Below are 20974 nucleotides of genomic sequence, written 5' to 3' on the forward strand. Positions count from 1 at the left end.
AGGTGCATTTCCTGTATGCAGCAAAATGCTGGGTCCTGTTTACATATCTAGGCTGTTAGTCTATGTCTTTTTATTGGGGAATTGAGTCCATTGATATTAAAAAATATTAAGAAATCATGATTGTTGCTGCCTGTTATTTTTGTTGTTAGAGGTAGAATAATGTTTGTGTGCCTATCTTTTGTGTTTTTGGAAAGATTACTTTCTTGGTTTTTCTAGAGTGTAGCTTCCCTCCTTGTGTTGGACTTTTCCATCTATTGGGCTTTGTAGAGCAGGATTTGTGGAAAGATATTGTGTAAGTTTGGTTTTCTATTGGAATATCTCAATTCCTCCATCTATACTAATTGAGGGCTATTCTGGGTATAGTAGGCTGGGTTGGCATTTGTGTTCTCTTTGGGTCTGTATGACATCTACCCAGGATCTTCTAGCTTTCATAGTCTCTGTTGAGAAGTCTGGTGTAATTCTGATAGGTCTGCATTTATCTGTTACTTGACCTTTTCCCCTTACTGCTTTTAATATTCTTTGTTTTGTGCATTCTGTGTTTTGACTGTTTTGTGATTGTAGGAATTTCCTTTCTGGTCCAGTCTATTTGGAATTCTGTAGACTTCCAATATATCATAGGCATCTCTTTCTTTAAGTTAGGGAAGTTTTCTTGTATAATTATCTTTATGCTTGGCCTTTTCATTGTGTCCTGCATTTCCTGGATGTTTTGGCCCAGGAGCCTCCCCCCCCCCCCGCCCCCATTCCTTGACTATAGTGCCAATGTTTTTTATGGTATCTTCTGCACCTGAGATTCTCTCTTCTCTATCTTGTATTGTGTTGGTGATACTTGCATCTATAACTCCTGATCTCTTTCCTAGGTTTTCTTTTTCTTTTTTCTTTTTTTTTTTTTTTTTTTGGATTTGGTTTTATTGAGATAGGGTTTCTCTGTGTAGCCCTGGCTGTCCTGGAACTCACTCTGGAGACCAGGCTGGCCTCGAACTGAGAAATCCACCTGCCTCTGCCTCCCAGAGTGCTGGGATTACAGGCGAGTGCCACCACGCCTGGCTCCTAGGTTTTCTATTTCCAGTGTTGTCTCTCTTTGTGGTCTTTGTATTGCTTCTGTTTCCATTTTTAGATCCTGGATGGTTTTGTTCAGTTCCTTCACCTGTTCCCATTCAAAATAGACATTTCATTATTTTATTTTATTTTTTTACTTGTGTTATAAGAACCCAAAAACCAAGGGTACCCCAGCACCCCACACCCCGGAAGGAGACACCCAAATCATTCGCGAGAAACAGTCTCAATGCAATAGCATGAGGATTTCTTTATTCCAGAATTCTGGGTTCCATAGCCGTGCACCACACAGGGTTAGAGGATTGTGGACCCCGAGTGCCGAATTGCAACAGCTTTTATAAGTTTACAACAGAGCCCGCAAATCACAAACCAATCATTTCTTAGCATGGAGAGCCCATGAAATGTGAGCCAATTGATTTGTACCATTCCATAGTTTTTAGGCCAATCAGTTTAAATTATTATAGCCCGCGCTCAGTGGACCAATTAGGTTCTTATAATGTCTACTGCTGCATGAACTCCTGCTTAGGGGTAATGGTGTAAGTTTACAGAAGCAAGATAAGCTTAGCCCATTTCCAGTTACCCTATGGGGCCAGGATCACCTATTTAAGGCCTTTCTGCTGGGTCTAAACAAACTGCAGGCTCTGGAATGTGACATTTTACCTAGTTTCTAACAAAGCGAGATAGCATTTTAAACTCTTGATTTCTTGGGGTCATTAGAGTTAGGCTGTATTATTTTCTATCCTTTCAGTGTGTCATCCACATTGGTTTGTGGTATGTTTTTTGTTTTTGTTTTGTCCTGTTTTTGTTTTTGTATATTTTATTTATTTATATGGCAAATGTTAAATCCTTTCCTATTTCCTCTCAGGAAATCCCCTATCCCATCCTCACTCCTCCTGCTTTACTCATGGTAGGAGGTACAGAGACAAAGTGTGGAGCAAAGACTAAATGACAGGTCATCCAGAGCCTGCCCCACCTGGGAATCCATCCCACATACAGACAACAAGCCCAGACTCTAAGCTTGCTGACAGGAGACTGATAAGCTGTTTCCTGAGAGGCTGTGCCAGAGCCTGGCAAATACAGAGGCGAGTGCTCAGCCAACCATAGGACTGAGCTTGGTGTCCCCAGTAGTTAGAGGAGTAGTTAGAGGAGGGAATGAGGTAGCTGACAGAGTTTGCAACTCATAGGAAGACATGAATACTGTTATGGGAACGAAGGAGAAGCTACTCTATACATAGGTCAGACTTATCCACAGCCTTCTAATCTACCTCTACTGAAACTGTGTACTATTTTCCCTGCAGTTTACTCCAAATTAGATCAGACAGTAGTTAAACTTGTCTTTATAATCAGCATCCAGGTCTCTCCTTAAAGAATACCAGTTGACATTATCAAATTGTCACTTAACAAGAACCAACTAAGATAACTTAAAGTAGACCAATGGGGAGAGCGCACGCGAACACACACACACACACACACACACAAAACAAACAAACAAACAAACAAAAAAAAACGAGTCTTCTCGCTGACATTTGTACCAGTTGCTGTACAACTCCACAGCCTTCTGTGCACAGCCCTCCAGGAGAGAGTGATCTCCCAGCAGTGCTTTCACTTCTGAGCACAGAGATGTGATCCATCTTCTCTCTGGAGGGAAAAGCTGGGAGCACACCAGAGGATATGATCAGTGGAGCAGCTGGGACAGAAGTCTTCATGCTGCCACTTATACCAGGGAGCCAGGCAGCTCCACAGATTTCTGTGCACAGACCCTGCCAGAAGAGAATTGCTCTCCCAGGAGTACAGCCAAAGGCTTACAGGCCCACAGGGACAAGCTTCAGCCAGAGACAGCAAGACCAACTAGTACCAGAGATAACCAGATGGCGAAAGGCAAGCACAAGAACCCTACCAACAGAAACCAAGGCTACTTGGCAGCATCAGAACTCAGTTCTCCCAACACAGCAAGTTCTGGATAGCAACTTCCAAAGCCTGGTTTTGTTGTTTTTTGTTTGTTTGTTTGTTTTAAATAACATGTCAGTTTACTAATATAATGTTTCCTACACACATGCACTGTATGCATATATGGAGGCCAGAGGTCAGTATTGGTATCTCATGTATTGTTCTCTATCTTATCTTTTGAGACAAAGTGTCTTTGAATCAGGACCTTACTGAGTTTGCTATTCTGACTGGTCAACTAGAATTAAGGTTCTGCCTAGTTCTGCCTCACAGCACTGAGATCACTTCTCATCTGATATGGATTGAACTGAAGTCCTCATGCTTGTATAACAAGCACTTTTCTCACTAAACCATCTCTCAGCCCCATTTTTCTTTTTGTGCTAGGGGCTTTAGTAAGAGAGCTGTAGAAGCAGCACATTAGCAGATCATGTAAATTCCACTCTTGGAAGTGCATGCATTCCCTGCAATTACTTAAACAAAATGGCAGGTGATCTTTTTTTTTTTTTTAAATATATATTTATTTATTTTCTCTAAGTACACTGTAGCTGTCTTCAGACACCAGAAGAGGGTGTCAGATCTCTTACCAATGGTTGTGAGCCACCTTGTGGTTGTTGGGATTTGAACTCAGGACCTTTGGAAGAGCAGTCAGTTCTCTTACCCACTGAGCCATCTCACCAGCCCCCATGGCAGGTGATCTTAATGTCTATGCAGTGGACTGTGGGTGCTTCACAGTATCCAATCCATAACAGCAGTTACCACAACATATTGTAACAGGACGGGTTAAAGCTGGAGATAGCAACACAAGGGCTCCATTACACCAGAGCACTCCATGTTTTATTTCCACCTGTTTGAAGTTTATCACCGATTTTAGATTTAGATTTATAGATTTCAGCACTGAATATACAGAGTAGACATACACGTTTTCTTAGTAGAAACTTCCCAGGTATTTAACCCACCATGAAAATACAGTGGAAATCAATCTTGTTTAGGCTTTTTCTTTTTATTGCTAAAGAAAGTGTGAAGAATAAGCCTCCCTCCATTTTAGACTTAAAAGCCATCTTATAGTAAAGACAAACTAGCTTCATTCTTATTTATGATCAGATTATTCTATACCTGAACGACCAATCTTTTGGGTTCATCCTCTGTTGTAGAGAACCTGATCTCAGATTACAATCAAATTAAGTAACAGGCCAGTATCTAGCACCAGTGTCCAGGCTATTTCCCAACATATCTATCCCTCCAGGTTACAAGCCTGCTTCAGACCTTACACTTCCTAACAGCCACCAATGAGGAAGAAGAACCACAAGTTTCTGGTTTGGCTCCCAGCACCAACCAATGTTGGTTATGCTAAAGGCCATATTGCCTCCTGCCAATCAAATGTGTACCAGGCTAGATGCTCCCTTCCTGTCTCTATAAACACTTGTCAGTAACTCAGCTTAGGAACGCCCCTCCTGTTTTGCTGCCTCAGAGACAGTGGTGTGGCCCAGGCTCAAGTCTAAATAAAGAGACCCTAATACAATTCCATCTGAACCAATTGCTTGGTGATCTTTTAGGATTCATGAAGGCTTCCTGGCACAACATTTTGATGCTTTGGTCAGGAACTCCAAGGCCTCCAAAACCTGACCTGGAGGGTCTCAACAGGTGGTGGTGGTGCATGCCTTTAATTCCAGCACTTGGGAGGCAGAGGCAGTTGGATTTCTGAGTTCGAGGCCAGCCTGGTCTACAGAGTGAGTTCCAGGACAGCCAGGGCTATACAGAGAAACCCTGTCGAACCCCTCCTCCCCCCCAAAAAGTAGTAATGTCTGTCTGAGCCTGAGTCTGCCCATGTGTTTATGAACAGTAATTCCGGTCTGTTGCTATCTATGTGCCTGTGTGGTGCCACAATAATTCTAGTCCAAGTAATTCTGTAATACCGTGCTAGAAAGAGTTCTAAAAAGAATGTTGTTTACAGATGGGCCTGGACGGTCATGCAACCACACAGGGGCCAGAACATCTTCCTGGCCCTATAGCAGGGCTGGCCTGTACTCAGAGAGCCACAGATATCCATCTACATATTTGGTTATTTTAGTTTCCTGACAGAGAAGAATAGGTAAATGTCTTTTCTTGTGTGTGATCGCCACCTTCTGGATGTTTCCTGTTCCTGCCTGATAGAGAAGAACTGAAGTTTTCTTGTGTTTTGTGTTTGTTGTTGTCTCTTAAGGGCACCTTTCTGACTTGCATTTAACATGGGACAGGCATCTTCAACCCTACTAGAGTTGCTGCTCAGTCATTTTAAGGATGTTAAAAAAAAAAAAAGGGGAGGAAATTTCTCTGTCATTATTTACGAACAAGTTTCTGCATGTCAGAATGGCCTGCTTTCAACCCAGGCTGCTGTCCAGAGGGATCCTGACTGTGGGATTGGTCTAAGGGATTGAGAAAGTCATTTTCTAACTCACATTTGTCCACTCTGTCCAATTAACTTATGTGGCGGTCGGGCAAGATCTCCTTGAGGACCCACCCTCTAGGCTTAAACTTTTTCTCCCCAGACAACAGGAATTTTTTGCCTTAGATTTTCCCACCCCCACCTTATTCAGTTCCACAGGTGGAGCTGCCAGACAGCCCTCCAACAGGCTGACCCACTGTGGGGCAGAGGTGGGTGGGGGTGGGGGACCTGCTGCAGGGACACTTGGATTGTAGCCTGAGCCTGAGTCTGGTGTCCTGCTGGTTGGTGATCAAGGAAACCAACCTCATCACAATTGGCCCTTTGCTCCTGCTGACCTTTATGCCTGAAGAACTCAGACCTCACCCTTTTCAGAAATTAATCTGTTAGAATCAGTCCTGTTCACCCACAAGCTCACTTGGGATGCCTGCTAGCAGCTTTTTCAGGTTCTGTTCACCACAAAAGAGGGAGGAAATCCAGACAGTGGCCAGGAAGCTATTTCTTGGCTTTGTAGAGGAACCCACCAATGACCAGAAGCTGTTGAGGCTGCTTTCCCTTTCCTACCCAAATGACTCTCTAACACTGTTGTGCTAATGTGTATGTGATTTTTTTTCATAATCCTTTTGAGGATTCCGAGTTTTCTCACACGACAAATAGCTTTGGAATGAACTTTTCTGTTATAAGTTGTTAGGGATTTTTGTATCAGTCATATTGAATTTATGTTGCAAATTGAAGAAATCCAACATCATTAAAAAAAAAAGAAAGACACCATTTTAATGGTGTTGCTTGCTGTTGTATAAATGGGTAAAGGGTGTTCTCCATATCATTCAGTTAGCAAACTATGGAAAGTGTGTAAAACTGAAACTCATGTAAACTATTGTACAGGGCCATAGAAAGGGCAAATTCATGTAGACTTTAGTGACACAGTATACATTGTTAGGGTCACATGAACGATAGCATAGCACTAACTATAGTTCATAGCACTAAGTGTCTTCATAAAGAACTTGGAAAGTTCTCATATTAACGATTAAAAATAATTCCACTTACTGTCTCCATAAACATAAGATCAGATCTGTACATCTAGAGAACCTTCACTAATAGTTCTGTGGAGTTTTTTATTTTTTCTGCCTTCCCACCGAGGAAGATGTGCCAGCCAACAGCATTAGTGTTCTACATTGTTTGTCCTGTTTGCTGCTTTTCTTCCAGGGTTGTCTCGTGTCTACCAGGTGAGAAGTAGCTGTAATTTACCTGAACCTGGCCAGCATTGAAGCCACAAAAATAAAACTCCTGTTTCCTAAAATCTCTCTTTAATTGGTAATATTCTGGCACCCTTCCTCTTGTGGGACAGACAGATTACACTGCAAGCTATCTACCCAGATTCCAGGAGGAAAGAGGGGAAGTACCTGGTGAGGGCTGTGATGGGAGCTCAGGAAATCACTGCAATCAGGACCAGGTGAGCACGCGGGCGGGGCTGACAATGGCCAGAACAAGAGTCTGAACACTGAATAGTAGAGTGAATGGGTCCTCATGGGGCTAGTTGTGAATATGGATGCGTAGGATTCCAGTGGTACTGAAATCCATTTCTCTGAACTTCCAGTAAGGATCTAGCCAGCTACCTGAAGGCTGAGCGGGAACCTCTCTGTTGTGTTGCTAATGGAGTTACTCATGTCACTCAAGGCTCATGGCCATTCATGATCTCCAGGCGAACCTGCCAGTCAGAAGAGGAGGCGGGTTTTTCCGGGTTCGGAGAGGTGGTTCCACCTGGCAGCTGAGCAAGTTTCAGTGGTTCACTGTGTGGTGTTTGGAGTCCTGCTGCTGGATGCTGTGAGACTGGTTCAAGCAAGCCCGAAATTGCAAGATGGTGAGCACAGGATCACTGCCTACCACGGGAAGGAGCAGGGGGCTGGGCAGTGGGAGTTGGTGTGGTGGGTTTTTCACTGGCTGGTGCGAACCAGAGGCCAGATGTTGCCTCTTGTGAAGTCCCCTGTCAGGTAGCTGTTGAAAAACTTTATTCTGGAGGCTGCATCTGTGTAGAGCACTTGGAACAGTGTCTTGTGTGCAGAAACATCTTGGGAAGATGCCTAATGGGGAGAGTCCTACTTTTCACAAGTTCTGCCGGTTTTTTGTCAGCTTCTCTTTCTCTTCTGTTTTCTCTGCAGAGATTTGTCTGTAATCTGCTTGTTTGCTATTTAAGAAATCTCTCTGTCCATGTTCTTCTTTTTTGCTTCTCTCTCTCTCTCTCTCTCTCTCTCTCTCTCTCTCTCTCTCCCTGTGTGTGTGTTTATTCTCCAAGGATTTCTCTTTTTGTTCTAAATATTTATCTAGGAAGTTCATCACCAGCAGAATACTGGTACAGTTTTTTACCAGGATAACCAGGGCTACATGGAGAAACCCTGTACGGAAAAAAACAAAAAACAAAGGAAATAATTCATATTGAATTGTTATTTTTGCATAGTTGAGAAATTATGTATTTTTACAATCGTGTATTCAGAGTTATTTCCCTTAAGTGCTGTTCTGATGGTCCCAGTGTTTACCATTTTGCAGAGACAGCCACACCTTTAATTCCTGGACTCCCGCTGTGTTTAATTAACTTGGAGTGAAGGACATTCCTTGAAGGAGTGTGAAATATGTAAATTATTATGCAAGCAAGAGTTTTTCCTGGCCCAGCCCTCAACACTCTGGAAAGCTCAAGCCAGGGCTTTGTCCCAGGTGCAGAAACTGTGTCACTCCATGTCATCAGGGCCAAGCCAGGCTTGATGCTCCATTACAGAAGTTACTTCCAGATGTTTGCTTCCTTTTGTTGCAGATTTTCATACTTCTCATGGCCATGTGGCTCTCTGTCCTCTCCCTCTAGACACCTGATCCTGAACCTTTCTGTTGTTCTCCTGTTGTCTGCTCTCCCACCTAGTTCCTTCCCTCCATCTGCCAATTATGACTACTTTATTCTGCATAGTGAGATCTAAGCATCCGGGCTTGTGTATTAAGTCTTCTTTAGCTTCTTTGTGTCTGGCGTATAACATGTATCCTCTATTATGTGACTAAAATTCACTTATAAATGAATACATATCATGCATATCCTTTTGGGACTGGGTCACCACACTAAGGATGATAATTTCAAGATGCATCCATTTGCCGCAAAATTAATGATGTCTTTTTCTTTTTTTTGGACTTGGGTTTTTCCGAGACACGTTTCTTTGTGTAGCCCTGGCTGTCCTTGAACTCACTCTGTAGACCAGGCTGGCGTTGAACTCAGAAATCCGCCTGCCTCTGCCTCCCAAAGGGCTGCGACTAAAGGTGTGTACCACCAACACCAGGCGATGTCTTTGTTTTTAATAGCTGAATAGTATTCCATTGGTTAGTTGTACCCCATTTTCAGCATCTACACTTTATTTGAGGAACATCTAGGTTGTTCCGGTTTCTGACTGTTGGGAATAAATCTTCTATGAACATAGCTCAGCTAATGTCTTTGGGGAACCAGACAGGCCTTGTTTCTCTAATATATTCTACAAGTTCTTCTCTTGGCATTTAGCATTTAGGTTGTGATTCATTTGGGGTTATTTTTATCTAAGGTGTAATAGGTATCTCATGTGTTGGGTGAATGAAAGCAAAATTCTTTCAATATTTCTCCATTTTATTTTTAAAAAACAAACAAAAAGGTGGATTGGCTTTAGAACAGCTTCATCTTTAACCTTTTAGAAAACTGTTCCTGAGACAAGTGATCTTGTCAGCTGGATCCCAGTCTCATGCTTGCCCTTGCTGAACTTTGTAAATGTATAGATAAATGTTCAATTATCTGAAGAATCACCACTCATTTCTACAGTGGTTGTGCCAGCTTGCAATCCCACCAGGAGTGGAGGAGTGTTCCTCTTTCTCCACAATCTCTTTAGCATTTGCTGTCCCCTGAGTTTTTGATCTTGGAGATGCTGACTGGTATGAGGTAGAATCTCAGGGTTGTTTAGATTTGCATTTTTTTTAATTTGGTGATTAAGGATGTTGAACATTTCCTTAGGTGTTTCTGAGCTGTCCAGTACTCCTCAGTTGAGAATTCTTTGTTTAGCTCTGTACCGTATTTTTTAATAGGGTTATTTGGTTCTCTGGAGTCTAACTTTTTGAGTTCTTTGTATATATTGGATATTAGTCCTCTATCAGATGTAGGATTTGTAAAGGTCTTTTCCCAATCTGTTGGTTTTCCTTTTGTCCTATTGATAGTGTCCTTTGCCTTACAAACCCTTTGCAATTTTGTGAGGTCCCACTTGTTAATACTTGATCAATAAGCTATTGGTGTTGTATTTAGGAAATTTCCCCTGTACCCCTATGCTCTAGGTTCTTTCCCAGTTTCTCTGCTATTAGATTCAGTGTACCTGTTTTTATATGGAGGTCCTTGATCCACACAGGGAGATAAGAATAGATCAATTTACTTCCTTCTACATGCTGACTGCCAGTTGACCAAGCCCCATTTGTTGAAAAGGCTGTCTTTTTTCCACTGGATGGTTTTAGCACTTTTGTCAAAGATCAAGTATTATTTTGTCAAAGAAATTGATCTAACTCTATGAGGAATTGATTTGGAATTTTGATGGGGATTGCATTGAATCTGTAGATTGCTTTAGGCAAGATGGCCAATTTTACTATATTAGCCCTGCCAAAGCATGAACATTGGAGATCTTTCCTTCTTCTGAGAGCTTCTTCAATTTCTTTCTTCAGAGACTTGAAGTTCTTGTCATACAGATCTTTCACTCGCATGGGTACAGTCACAGCTAGGTATTTTATATTATTTGTGGCTATTGTGAAGGGCGTCATTTCTTTCTCAGCCTCTTTATCCTTTGAGTTTAGGATGGCTACTGATTTGTTTGAATTAATTTTATGTCTGGCCACTTTGCTGAAGTTGCTTATCAGATTTAGGTGTTCTGTGGTGGAATTTTGGGGGTCACTTAAGTATGCTATCATATCGTCTGTATATAGTGATACTTTGGCTTCTTCCTTTTCAATTTGAATCCCTTTGACCTCCTTTTGTTGTCTAATTGCTCTGGCTAGGACTTAAGTACTCTATTGAACAGGTAGGGAGAGAGTGGACAGTCTTGTCCTAGTACCTAATTTCAGTGGGATTGCTTCAAGTTTCTCTCCATTTTGTTTGATATTAGCTACTGGTTTTCTGTAGATTGCTTTTACTATGTTTATGTATGGGTCTTGATTTCCTGATCTTCCCAAGACTTTTATCATCAAGAGATATTGAACTTTATCAAATGCTTTCTCAGCATCTAATGTAATGATCATGTGTTTTTCTTTTCGTTTGAGTTTGTTTATATCGTGGATTACATTGATGGATTTCCATATATTTAGTCTTCCTTGTGTCCCTGGGATGAAGCCTACTTGATCATGGTGGATGATCTTTTTGATGTGTTTTTGGATTTGGTTGGCAAAAATTTTATTGAGTATTTTTGCCTTGATATTCATAAGGGAAATTGGTCTAAAGTTCTCTTTCTTTGTTGGGTCTTTGTGTGGTTTTTCTATCAGAGTTATTGTGGCTTCATAAAACAAACTGGGTAGCGTTCCATCTGTTTCTATTTTGTGGAATAGTTTGAAGAGTATTGGTATTAAGTCTTCTTTCAAGTTGTGATAGAACTCTGCATTGAGGCGGGGCGGTGGTGGCACACTCCTGTAATCCCAACACTCTTGGAGGCAGAGGCAGGCGGATTTCTGAGTTCGAGGCCAGCCTGGTCTACAGAGTGAGTTCCAGGACAGCCAGGGCTACACAGAGAAACCCTGTCTTGAGAAAAACCAAATCAAAAAAAAAAAAAAAAAAAAAAAGCTCTGCATTGACCCCATCTGTTCCTGGGTTTCCTAGGAACCCATCTGTTCCTAGTTGGTAGGTTATTAATGACTGCTTCTATTTATTTAGGGGCAATGGGATTGTTTGGATCATTTATCTGATCCCGATTTAACTTTGGTACCTGGTATCTGTCTAGAAACGTGTCCATTTCCTCTAGATTTTCTGCTTTTGTTGAGTATAGGCTCTTGTAGTAGGATCTAATGATTTTTTTTGGATTTCCTCAGTATCTGTTATGTCTCCTTTTCATTTCTGAATTTGCTGATTTGGGTACTGTCTTTGTACCCTCTGATTAGTTTGGCTAAGGGTTTATCTATCTTGTTGGGTTTTTTCAAAGAACCAGCTTCTGGTTTGGTTGATCCTTTGTATAGTTCCTTTTGTTTCTACTTGGTTGATTTCAGCCCTGAGTGTGATTATTTCCTGCCATCTACTCCTCTCGGATGTATTTGCTCCTTTTTGTTCTAGAGCCTTCAGCTGTGCTGTTAATCTGTTAGTGTATACTCTTTCCAGTTTCTATTTGGAGGCACCCAGAGCTATGAGCTTTCCGTTAGCACTGCTCGCATTATGTCCCATAAGTTTCTGTGTGTTTTGCCTTTGTTTTCATTAAATTCTAAAAAGTCTGTAATTGCTTTCTTTCTTCCTTGACCAAGTTATCCTTAAGTAGAGTGTTGTTTACTTTCCATGTGTATGTGGGCTTCCTGTTGTTGTTGCTGCTGCCCCTGTTGTTGTTTTTGTTGTAATTGAAGACCAGCCTCAGGCCTTGGTGATCCTATAGGGGGCAAGGAATTATTTCAGTCTTTGTATATCCACTGAGGTCTGTTTTGTGACTGAGTATATTGTCAGTTTTGGAAAAGGTACTGTGAGTTACTAAGAAGAAGCTATGTTCTCTTCTTTTATGTTACAATGTTGTATAGATATCTGTTAAATCTATTTGGTTCATACCTTCTGTTAGTTTCACTGTTTCTCTCTTTAGTTTGTGTTTCCCTGCTCTATCCATTGATGAGAGTGGGGTGTTGAAATCTCCCACTATAGCTGGGCAGTGGTGGCACATGCCTTTAATCGTAGCACTTGGGAGGCAGAGGCAGGTGGAATTCTGAGTTCGAGGCCAGACTGGTCTACAGAGTGAGTTCCAGGACAGCCAGGACTATGCAGAGAAACCCTGTCTCAAAAAAAAAAAAAAGAACAACAAAACGAACAAACAACCAAAAAAAGAAATCTCCCACTATTATTGTGTGGGGTGCAATGTGCTCTTTGACCTTTATTAAAGCTTCTTTTATAAATGTTGGTTCGCTTGTATTTGGAGAATATATCTCCAGAATTGAGAGTTTATCTTGGTAAATTTTTTTTTCCTTTGATGAGTATGAAGTGTCCTTTGTCATCTTTTTTGATTACTTTAGGTTGAAAAATCAATTTTATTTGATATTAGAATGGCTATACCAGCTTGTTTCTTGGATCCATTTGCTTGGAAAATTGTTTTCCATCCTTTTACTCTGAGTCATTGCCCTGTCCCTGTCCTTCCATGAAAAATTTTGCTCTGTACCCCCACCTCTTCATGTCTGAGAGGGTGACGTCCCCTCCTTGTGACATCCACCGTCATGGTACATTAAATCTCCACAGGACTAGGTGCATCCTCTCACACCTAGGCCAGGCCAGGCAAGGCAATCCACTGGTACACATGTGCCAGGGGCCTTGCAGCAGCCTGAGTACACTCTGATTTGTGACTTCTCTGGGAGCTCGCAGGGTTCAAGAGCGGTTGACATTGTTGGTCTGTTTTCTCATGGGGTTGCCATTCTCTTCAGTTCTTTCATGTCTTCTCATAAGTCTCCCATAGGTGTCCCTGACGTTAACCCAATACTTGGCTGTGCCTTCATCTGTCTCACTCAGCTACTGGTTGAGCCTCTCAGACAACAGCCATGCTAGGCTCCTGTCTGAAAGCACAGCACAGAATTAGTAATAGTGTGAGGGTTAGTGCTCATCCATGGAATAGGGCCTACATTGGTCAGGTCTCTGTTCAGCCATTTCTCATGATCTGCTCTATATTTTTCCCCTCATTATTTTTTAGAAAGGATCAATGATGAATGGAAAATTTTGAAGGTATGTTGGTATTCCAATATACCAACTGTCTATGTACTTCAGGTTCCATATTCCCACTATTGCACATTTCACCTAAAGTTACCCACATTGAGTACTGAGAGTATCCCCTATGCCAAGTCTCCAGGACTTTCTAAATATACCTTTGTCCCCCACTGTCTTAGTCAGGGTTTCTATTCCTGCACAAACATGACCAAGAAGCAAGTTGGGGAGGAAAGGATTTTTGAGCTTACAGTTCTGTATTGCTGTTCATCACAAAAGGAAGTCAGGACTGGAACTCAAGCAGGTCAGGAAGCAGGAACTGATGCAGAAGCCATGGAGGCATGTTTCTTACTGGCTTGCTTCCCCTGGCTTGCTCAGCCTGCTCTCTTATAGAACCCAAGATTACCAGCCCAGGGATGGTATCACCCACAAGGGGCTTTCCCCCCTTGATCACTAATTGAGAAAATGCCCCATAGCCGGATCTCATGGAGGCACTTCCCCAACTGAAGCTCCTTTCTCTGTGATAACTCCAACTTGTGTCAAGTTGACACACAAAACCAGCCAGTACACCCACCCAGTAGCTCCTAATTTCCATTCATACCAGTGGCCCTCTGGGCTTCTCTCCAGTCTCCCATACCTCATTCTGCCCCCTATTCCCCTTCCACTATGCTGTCCTACACAGGTCCTACCTTCTGATTCCCATGTATATTTTTTACCCCTTCTAAGTGGGATTGAAGCATTCCCTACTTGGACCTTCCTTCTTGTTTAACTTTTTGTGGTCTGTAGGGTGCATCATGGGTTTTCTGCACTTTTTGGATAATATCTCTTATTAGTGAGTATATACCATGTGTAACTTTTGTATCTGGGTTGCCTTATTCAAAATAAAATTTTCTACTTCCATCCATTTGCCTGAAAAACTCATGATGTCTTTGTTTTTAATAGATGAATAGTATTCTGTTGTGTAAACCTGCTCCACATACTGGAGCACATGTCCTTGTGGTATTGTGGATCACCTTTTGTGTATATGCCCAAGAGCAATATAGTTGGGTCTTCAGGCAGAACTAATTCCAATTTTATAACTTCCAGAGTGTTTTAAGCAGTTTGCAAACCCATCAGCTCTGGAGGAGTGTATTCCCTGATCAATATCCTTGTGAGCATGTGCTGTCCCTTGATTTTTTTGATTTTAGCCATTTTGATTGGAGTAAGATGGACTCTCAGGGTTATTTTGATTTGCATTTCTTTGAGTATTATTGATAGTGAGCATTTCTTTAAATGTTTCTCGGCCATTCAAGTTTCCTCTGTTGAGAATTTTCTATTATCTCTGGACGCCTGTTTCTGGGCTACTCAGTTTTTTGAAGTTTAAGATATTGAGTTCTTTATATATCTTGGAGATTAACTCTGTCCAATGTAGGTTTAGTGAAGATCTTTCCCCCTGTTTCCATGTTGTGGTTTTGTCTTGTTGACAGTTTAATGAGGTTTCATCTGTCACTTGCTAATCCTCAAGCCACAACTAGAGAGTTCTCTACTACAGTGTTTGAGGTAGCTTATGTACTCTCATTTATCTACAACTATATTGGGAAGACTTCTACTTTTCCAATTTGCATTCCCTTGATCTTCTTTAGCTGTGTTATTGCTCTGGCTAGAACTTCATTTAGTACTTTGAATAGAAAGAGGGAGTGGACAGTCTTGTCACTGATTTTAGTGAAATTCCTTTCAGTATCTCTGCATTTAGTTTAATGTTGTCATGTGACTTTGTTGAATATTCACATTTTTGTTTGTAATAGTTCTTGTTTTCCTTTCTTTCTTTCTTTCTTTTTTTTTTTTTTTTTCCTGAGACAGGGTTTCTCTGTGTAGCCCCGGCTGTCCTGGAACTCACTTTGTAGACAAGGCTGGCCTCGAACTCAAAAATCCACCTGCCTCTGCCTCTAAAATGATGGGATCAAAGGCGTGCGTCACCACAGCCCAGCTGTTTCTAATAGTTCTAATAAGAATCTTCATACACTATTGGCATTTGGGCATTGATGAGTTAATGAGTAATATCACACACATTAAAATTTTAGAACACCAGAAATGTTCTTTGATTTATTGCAATCTTGCAGGTGTTACATAACTATATTCTTCACGTCAATGTTGATATGTAAATATTAAATTTTCATGAGTATTTGATGGGAAATGCAACTTTATCCTCTGGTTTATTCTCATGATCCAGTACAGCAAATATGAAATGTATGGTTCAAATATTAAAAGAGCAGTCGAAATGCAGTGGAGGTAAAATCCTTGATAAATAAAGCATTCTAGGTCTATTGGGATCCAACTTTAGTTGTTCCTGTGTATTTAGGATCAGTTAGGGATGTGAACCCTGCTAAGAATTAAGAATGAAAATCTGCATATTGACTTTCTCAACCTGGAGCAGACATGGGGACTCTAATTCAAGATAAATCATTACTAGCATATTTAATATACAGTACAATTTGCAGAAAGATTTCCAGGCAACAATCAGTCAAATTAGTGCAATCTAGGTGCATAATATACTTTAAGTTTTGACTATATAGAAAGTGTTTGGCAAAGTACATGTGTCCACAAGTGTGGGTTCTATATATGAACGACCTAGAATTTAAAGTGATCTATTACCAATAACACGGAGGGAAGCCTGCCACAAAGAACATTGAACACTTGCCCTAAGCATGTTTGGTAGGCAAGTGAAGAAAGAGTCTGGGATAATCGATCTGCAGAATTTAGATAAGGTCTGCCTCTATAGCTAGCAGTAGGTAAGTTCTACCTTCAAACTGCAGAGAGGTCCCCTTGTCACTAACAAAATCCACTGTGAGACTTTTGGATTGCTTGCAGGTATTTTTTTTTTTCCTTATTCTTTGGGAAGAATACCCCGTATGATTAATACTCCTACATTCCATGGTGACCTGTTGGTGCAAGGAACTTTGCCCCCAATATTCTCTTGTGAATTAAAGAGTGAAGATCTCCAGCAACTGTACAAATTAGCCTCAGGAAAAGATGAACTCCTTCTTTTATTATTCAGGGCTAAATGGCCTGTCCTGAAGCCATTTTACATGCATACAGCAGAATGTACTCAGAAAATTTTATTCGTATATTTGTACATACTAAATTTCATATACTTAACAAGGAGCAAACCAGCTGTGAACAGTATTGGAAAGGATTTAGAGAGGATTAAGGAAAAACTGAACTAATATGTTTTAATTAAAATGTATAGTTGTCAATATTATATAAAAATCGACTAACATTTTGACTGGGTCTTAAGAGCAATGGATGTTGTTACAGAAGACACTAGTTTCATCCCCCAGAACCCACACAGTATCCAAGTATTTGCTCTAGGTGCATTCCCAAGCATTGCCTTCTGGATTTTGTTGGTAATTCACAGAGACACTTGAATGTGAACATTCATATATATATATATATATATATAATTAAGGTAAACTTTAAAAGAAATTGATTTGTATTCAGTGATATCAAAGCCTGAGACATACAGCGTCAATTTTAGTTAAACTATAATGTTTCTTGTCATGAATCAAAGCAGCTGTAGACTTTCTTTGAGGCAGTTTGCTCAGAGACAAATCCCTTATTCTGAAGTTAGAATAGCACAGCAAAGCCTTTTGTCTAAGAAGAGTATGCACTGTGTTGATCAATGACTTTTCCTCAGTGTTTTCTGAACTTTGTTCTCTGTCCTTTACATAAGAATCGTGGCAATGATACATCTCTGTGTCATGTCCTACATCATAATTTAGGTACTATTGGCTCCTGAGCAATTTACATTCTTGGTGTCATTTACTTTATTTTTAGGTATCAAATTGTGGTACAATATGCACATTCAGAGTCATGTTTGCCCATCATTTTAATAATTTATGATGTTGTTTGGATGACTTGGATGTGGAAAAGCCCTTAAATATCTGTGCTTTTAAAGTGTGACCATGTTCAGAGTAGGCTTTAAATAAGCATGATTAGGAGGAGGCAAACCCATATGTGAACAAACCCAGAATTCCTAGGTAAAATCTCAATGCTCCTTTTCTTCTTCTTCTTCTTCTTCTTCTTCTTCTTCTTCTTCTTCTTCTTCTTCTTCTTCTTCTTCTTCTTCTTCTTCTCTCCTCCTCCTCCTCCTCCTTCTCCTCCTCCTCTTCTTCTTTTTTTTATGAAATCCTTGATTTGGAAATGCTTCCCAGGCTTTTCTTGCCTGCAAAGTTAAATAAATGTATAAATAAATAATAAATAAACAAGTAAATAAATCAAAATTTTTTTTAAGTAAAATTTACCTACCAAGGACATGCCAAGATGATAGATATATAGACTATTAGAAGACAGGCAAAAGTGCTATTGAAATACTGTACGATCCCCAAAACCCGAGGGCGCCACAGCATCCAGTACCTCGGAAGGCGACATCCATATCACTCACAAGAAACGGTCTTGATGCTATAGCAAGAGGATTTTTATTCCAGAGGCTCTGGGCTCCACAGTCGTACACCACGCAGGGGGACAGGACTGTGGACCCTGAGCAACTCAAGTCAGGAGTATTTAAAGGGAAAAATCACAAGGCAAGGGGTGGAAGACAATCATGCACGGGATTGGAAGCACAGAATGAACAAGTCAGGCAATAGTTTATGCTTTAAGAAAGGTTAATGATTATTTGGAGCAAACATCCTTAGGGCATTGTAGAGTTAAACATTGGGCCAATCATCAGATGAGCTAGCTCCTGAGACAGGGTGAGCTATCTCTTGAGGCCAAAGGTCTCAAGCTGAGGGCAGAAAGGCAATATACTCAGTGCTAAGCTTATTGCTGGGGTCTAAAAATATTGAGTTGGGGGGTAATGGCATTAGCAGTTTACAGAAGCAAGATAAACAGATAATTAGCTCATTTCTAGTTACCTTACAGGGCCAGGATCACTTATTCAAGGCCCTTTTGCCTAGCTCTTAACAAAGGGCAGGTTCTGGAATGTAAAGTGTTTGGGACTCCTTAGAAAGCTGGCCTTACTCTGAAGCTAATAGAAAAGAAACTGGGAAGACCCTTGAGGACATCGGTACAGGGGGAAAGTTTCTGAACAGATCATCAATAGCATATGTTCTAAGATCAAGAATTTACATATGGGACCTCATAAAATTACAAAGTTTCTGTAAGGCAAAGGACACCAACAAAAGGACAAATCGGAAACCAACAAATTGGGAAAAGATCTTCACCAACCCTACATCAGATAGAGGGCTAATATACAATATATACAAAGAAGTCAAGAAGTTAGACCCCAGAAAACCAAATAACCCTGTTAAAAAATGGGTTACAGAGTTAAACAAAGGATTTTCACCTGAAGAACTTCAGATGGCAGAGAAGCATCTTAAAAAATGCTCAACTTCATTAGTCATTAGGGAAATGCAAATCAAAACAACCCTGAGATTTCACCTAACACCAATCAGAATGGGTAAGATTAAAAATTCAGGAGACAGCAGGTGTTGGCAAGGATGTGGAGAAAGAGGAACACTCCTCCACTGCTGGTGGGGTTGCAAATTGGTACAACCACTCTAGAAATCAGTCTGGCAGTTCCTCAGAAAACTGGGCACCTCACTTCCAGAAGATCCTGCTATACCACTCCTGGGCATATACCCGGAGGATTCCCCAGCGTGTAATAAGGATACATGCTCCACTATGTCCATAGCAGCCCTTTTTTTAATAGCCAGAAGCTGGAAAGAACCCAGGTATCCCTCAACAGAAGAATGGATGCAAAAAATGTGGTATATATACACAATGGAGTACTATTCAGCCATTTAGAAACAAAGAATTCTTGAAATTCTTAGGCAAATGGATGGAGCTGGAGACCATCATACTAAGTGAGGTAATGCAGTCTCAAAAGATCAATTATGGTATGCACTCACTAATAAATGGATATTAACCTAGAAAACTGGAATATCCAAAACATAATGCACACATCAAATGAGGTACAAGAAGAATGGAGGAGCGGCCCCTTGTTCTGGAAAGACTCAGTTAGCAGTATATGGCAAAACCAGAACAGGGAAGTGGGAAGGGGTGGGTGGGCGAACAGGGGGAAGGAAGGGAGCTTATATGGACTTTCGGGGAGTGGGGAGCCAGAAAAGGGGAAATCATTTGAAATGTAAATAAAAAATATATTTCGATTAAAAAAAAAAAAGGCTGGCATCAGAGCATTTTTGGAGCAAGATAGCATTTTAAACTTTTGATTTCTTGGGGGTCATTAGAGACTTAGGCTGTATTTTCTATCCTTTCAATACAAATCGCTTAAGATGTGGAAAAGGTCTGCCCCTAGTCTGGAAACCTTACCCAAGAACTAGTACACTGTGTTGCTTTAACACACTAGTTGCTTTAACACACTCCAACCCTGAGGGAGGAACTCATGTCATTAAAGAGTCACTTGCCAGTCTGTGCCTCCAGGCAAACCTGCTGATCAGAATTGGAGGGTTCTTCCAGCTGCCATGCCCTTGGTTCCCTGTAGCTGAGCAGTCTTAAATACTTCATTTGTTGTGTGCTGTATGCTACTGCTGGGTTGTGTCAGAGGAGCTCAAGCAAGCTCTGAAACTGCAAAATAGTGAGCATATGTTTAGTGTCCTCAATGAGGAGGAGAGGGGTTGGGGGAGGGAGCAAAAATTGTCCTCCATTTCAAGGAGTGGGTGCAAACCATCCTCTAGTTACAGCCAACTCTGATGTCCCTTGTGGTAATAGTCATTTCCAGGACACACTGTGGCATGTGAGTATCTTATCTGTAGGAATAGAACTGCACAAAGCATTTGTAGCAGAAGCTTCTGTACTGAAACATGCCTGTCAAGATGGCAAATCATAGAGGCCAGATTTCTTTGCTGTCTTCAACAGGGATGCTTTAGCATTTAGGTGTGTGACATCCATCTGAAGTTAATTTTTTGCAGTTTTTAAATTTCATGTCATGTGTCGGTAGAAATATGATAATAAGCTGTTATGTAAAAGACTAAAATTGATGATGTAAAGGGTTTACCAGTTCTTATTAGATGGTAAGCCACACCAAGTAGACTTCAGACGACTGAAGACTGACTCTATAACATTCACAAATCAGCAGTAGTCCAACCAGCCTTGTTAGCAGTTAGAATCCTAGGATACTCGAGTTTGTTCTCGGCCTATAGTAATTGAGAGTTGTGCCTGGTATAGTAGTAGCCCGGGCTGGCATTTGTGCTTCCATCCGCCCAGTATCTTCTGGCTTTTATAGTCTCTGCTGAGAAGTCTGGTGTAATTCTGATAGGTCTGCCTTTATGCTACTTGATCTCTTTCCTTACTGCTTTTAATATTCTTTCTTTTGTGCATTTTGTTTTGATCATTATATGATGGGAGGAATTTCTTCTCTGATCCAATCTATTTGGAGTTCTGTAGGCTTCTTGTATGTTCATGGCAAAATAGCTAAGAACCAAAACTCAGGTGATAGCAGATACTTGAGGACTCAGCTATACCACTCATGGCCATATAGCCAAATGATTCTCCAACATGTAACTAGGACACATGCTCCACCATGTTTATAGCAGTTTTATTTATAAATCTGTAACTGCCAGTGGCTACATTTGAACTGTTTACTTGGCCACCTGGAAGAAAGATGGGGATAGGAACAGGATGAAGGGAGAAAAACATGGAGTCAAGACAAGATTTCCAGCTCAAGA

At 40.9% G+C, this 20974-nt stretch overlaps 1 pseudogene; it reads left to right on the plus strand.

Annotated features, from left to right (window-relative positions):
• Positions 1-7153: 7153 nt before the first annotated feature.
• LOC127673653 (zinc finger protein 431-like) overlaps positions 7154-20974 on the plus strand; it is a 59447-nt pseudogene continuing 45626 nt past the window's right edge.

Source organism: Apodemus sylvaticus, chromosome 23, assembly GCF_947179515.1.
Source record: "Apodemus sylvaticus chromosome 23, mApoSyl1.1, whole genome shotgun sequence".
NCBI classification, from domain to species: domain Eukaryota; kingdom Metazoa; phylum Chordata; class Mammalia; order Rodentia; family Muridae; genus Apodemus; species Apodemus sylvaticus.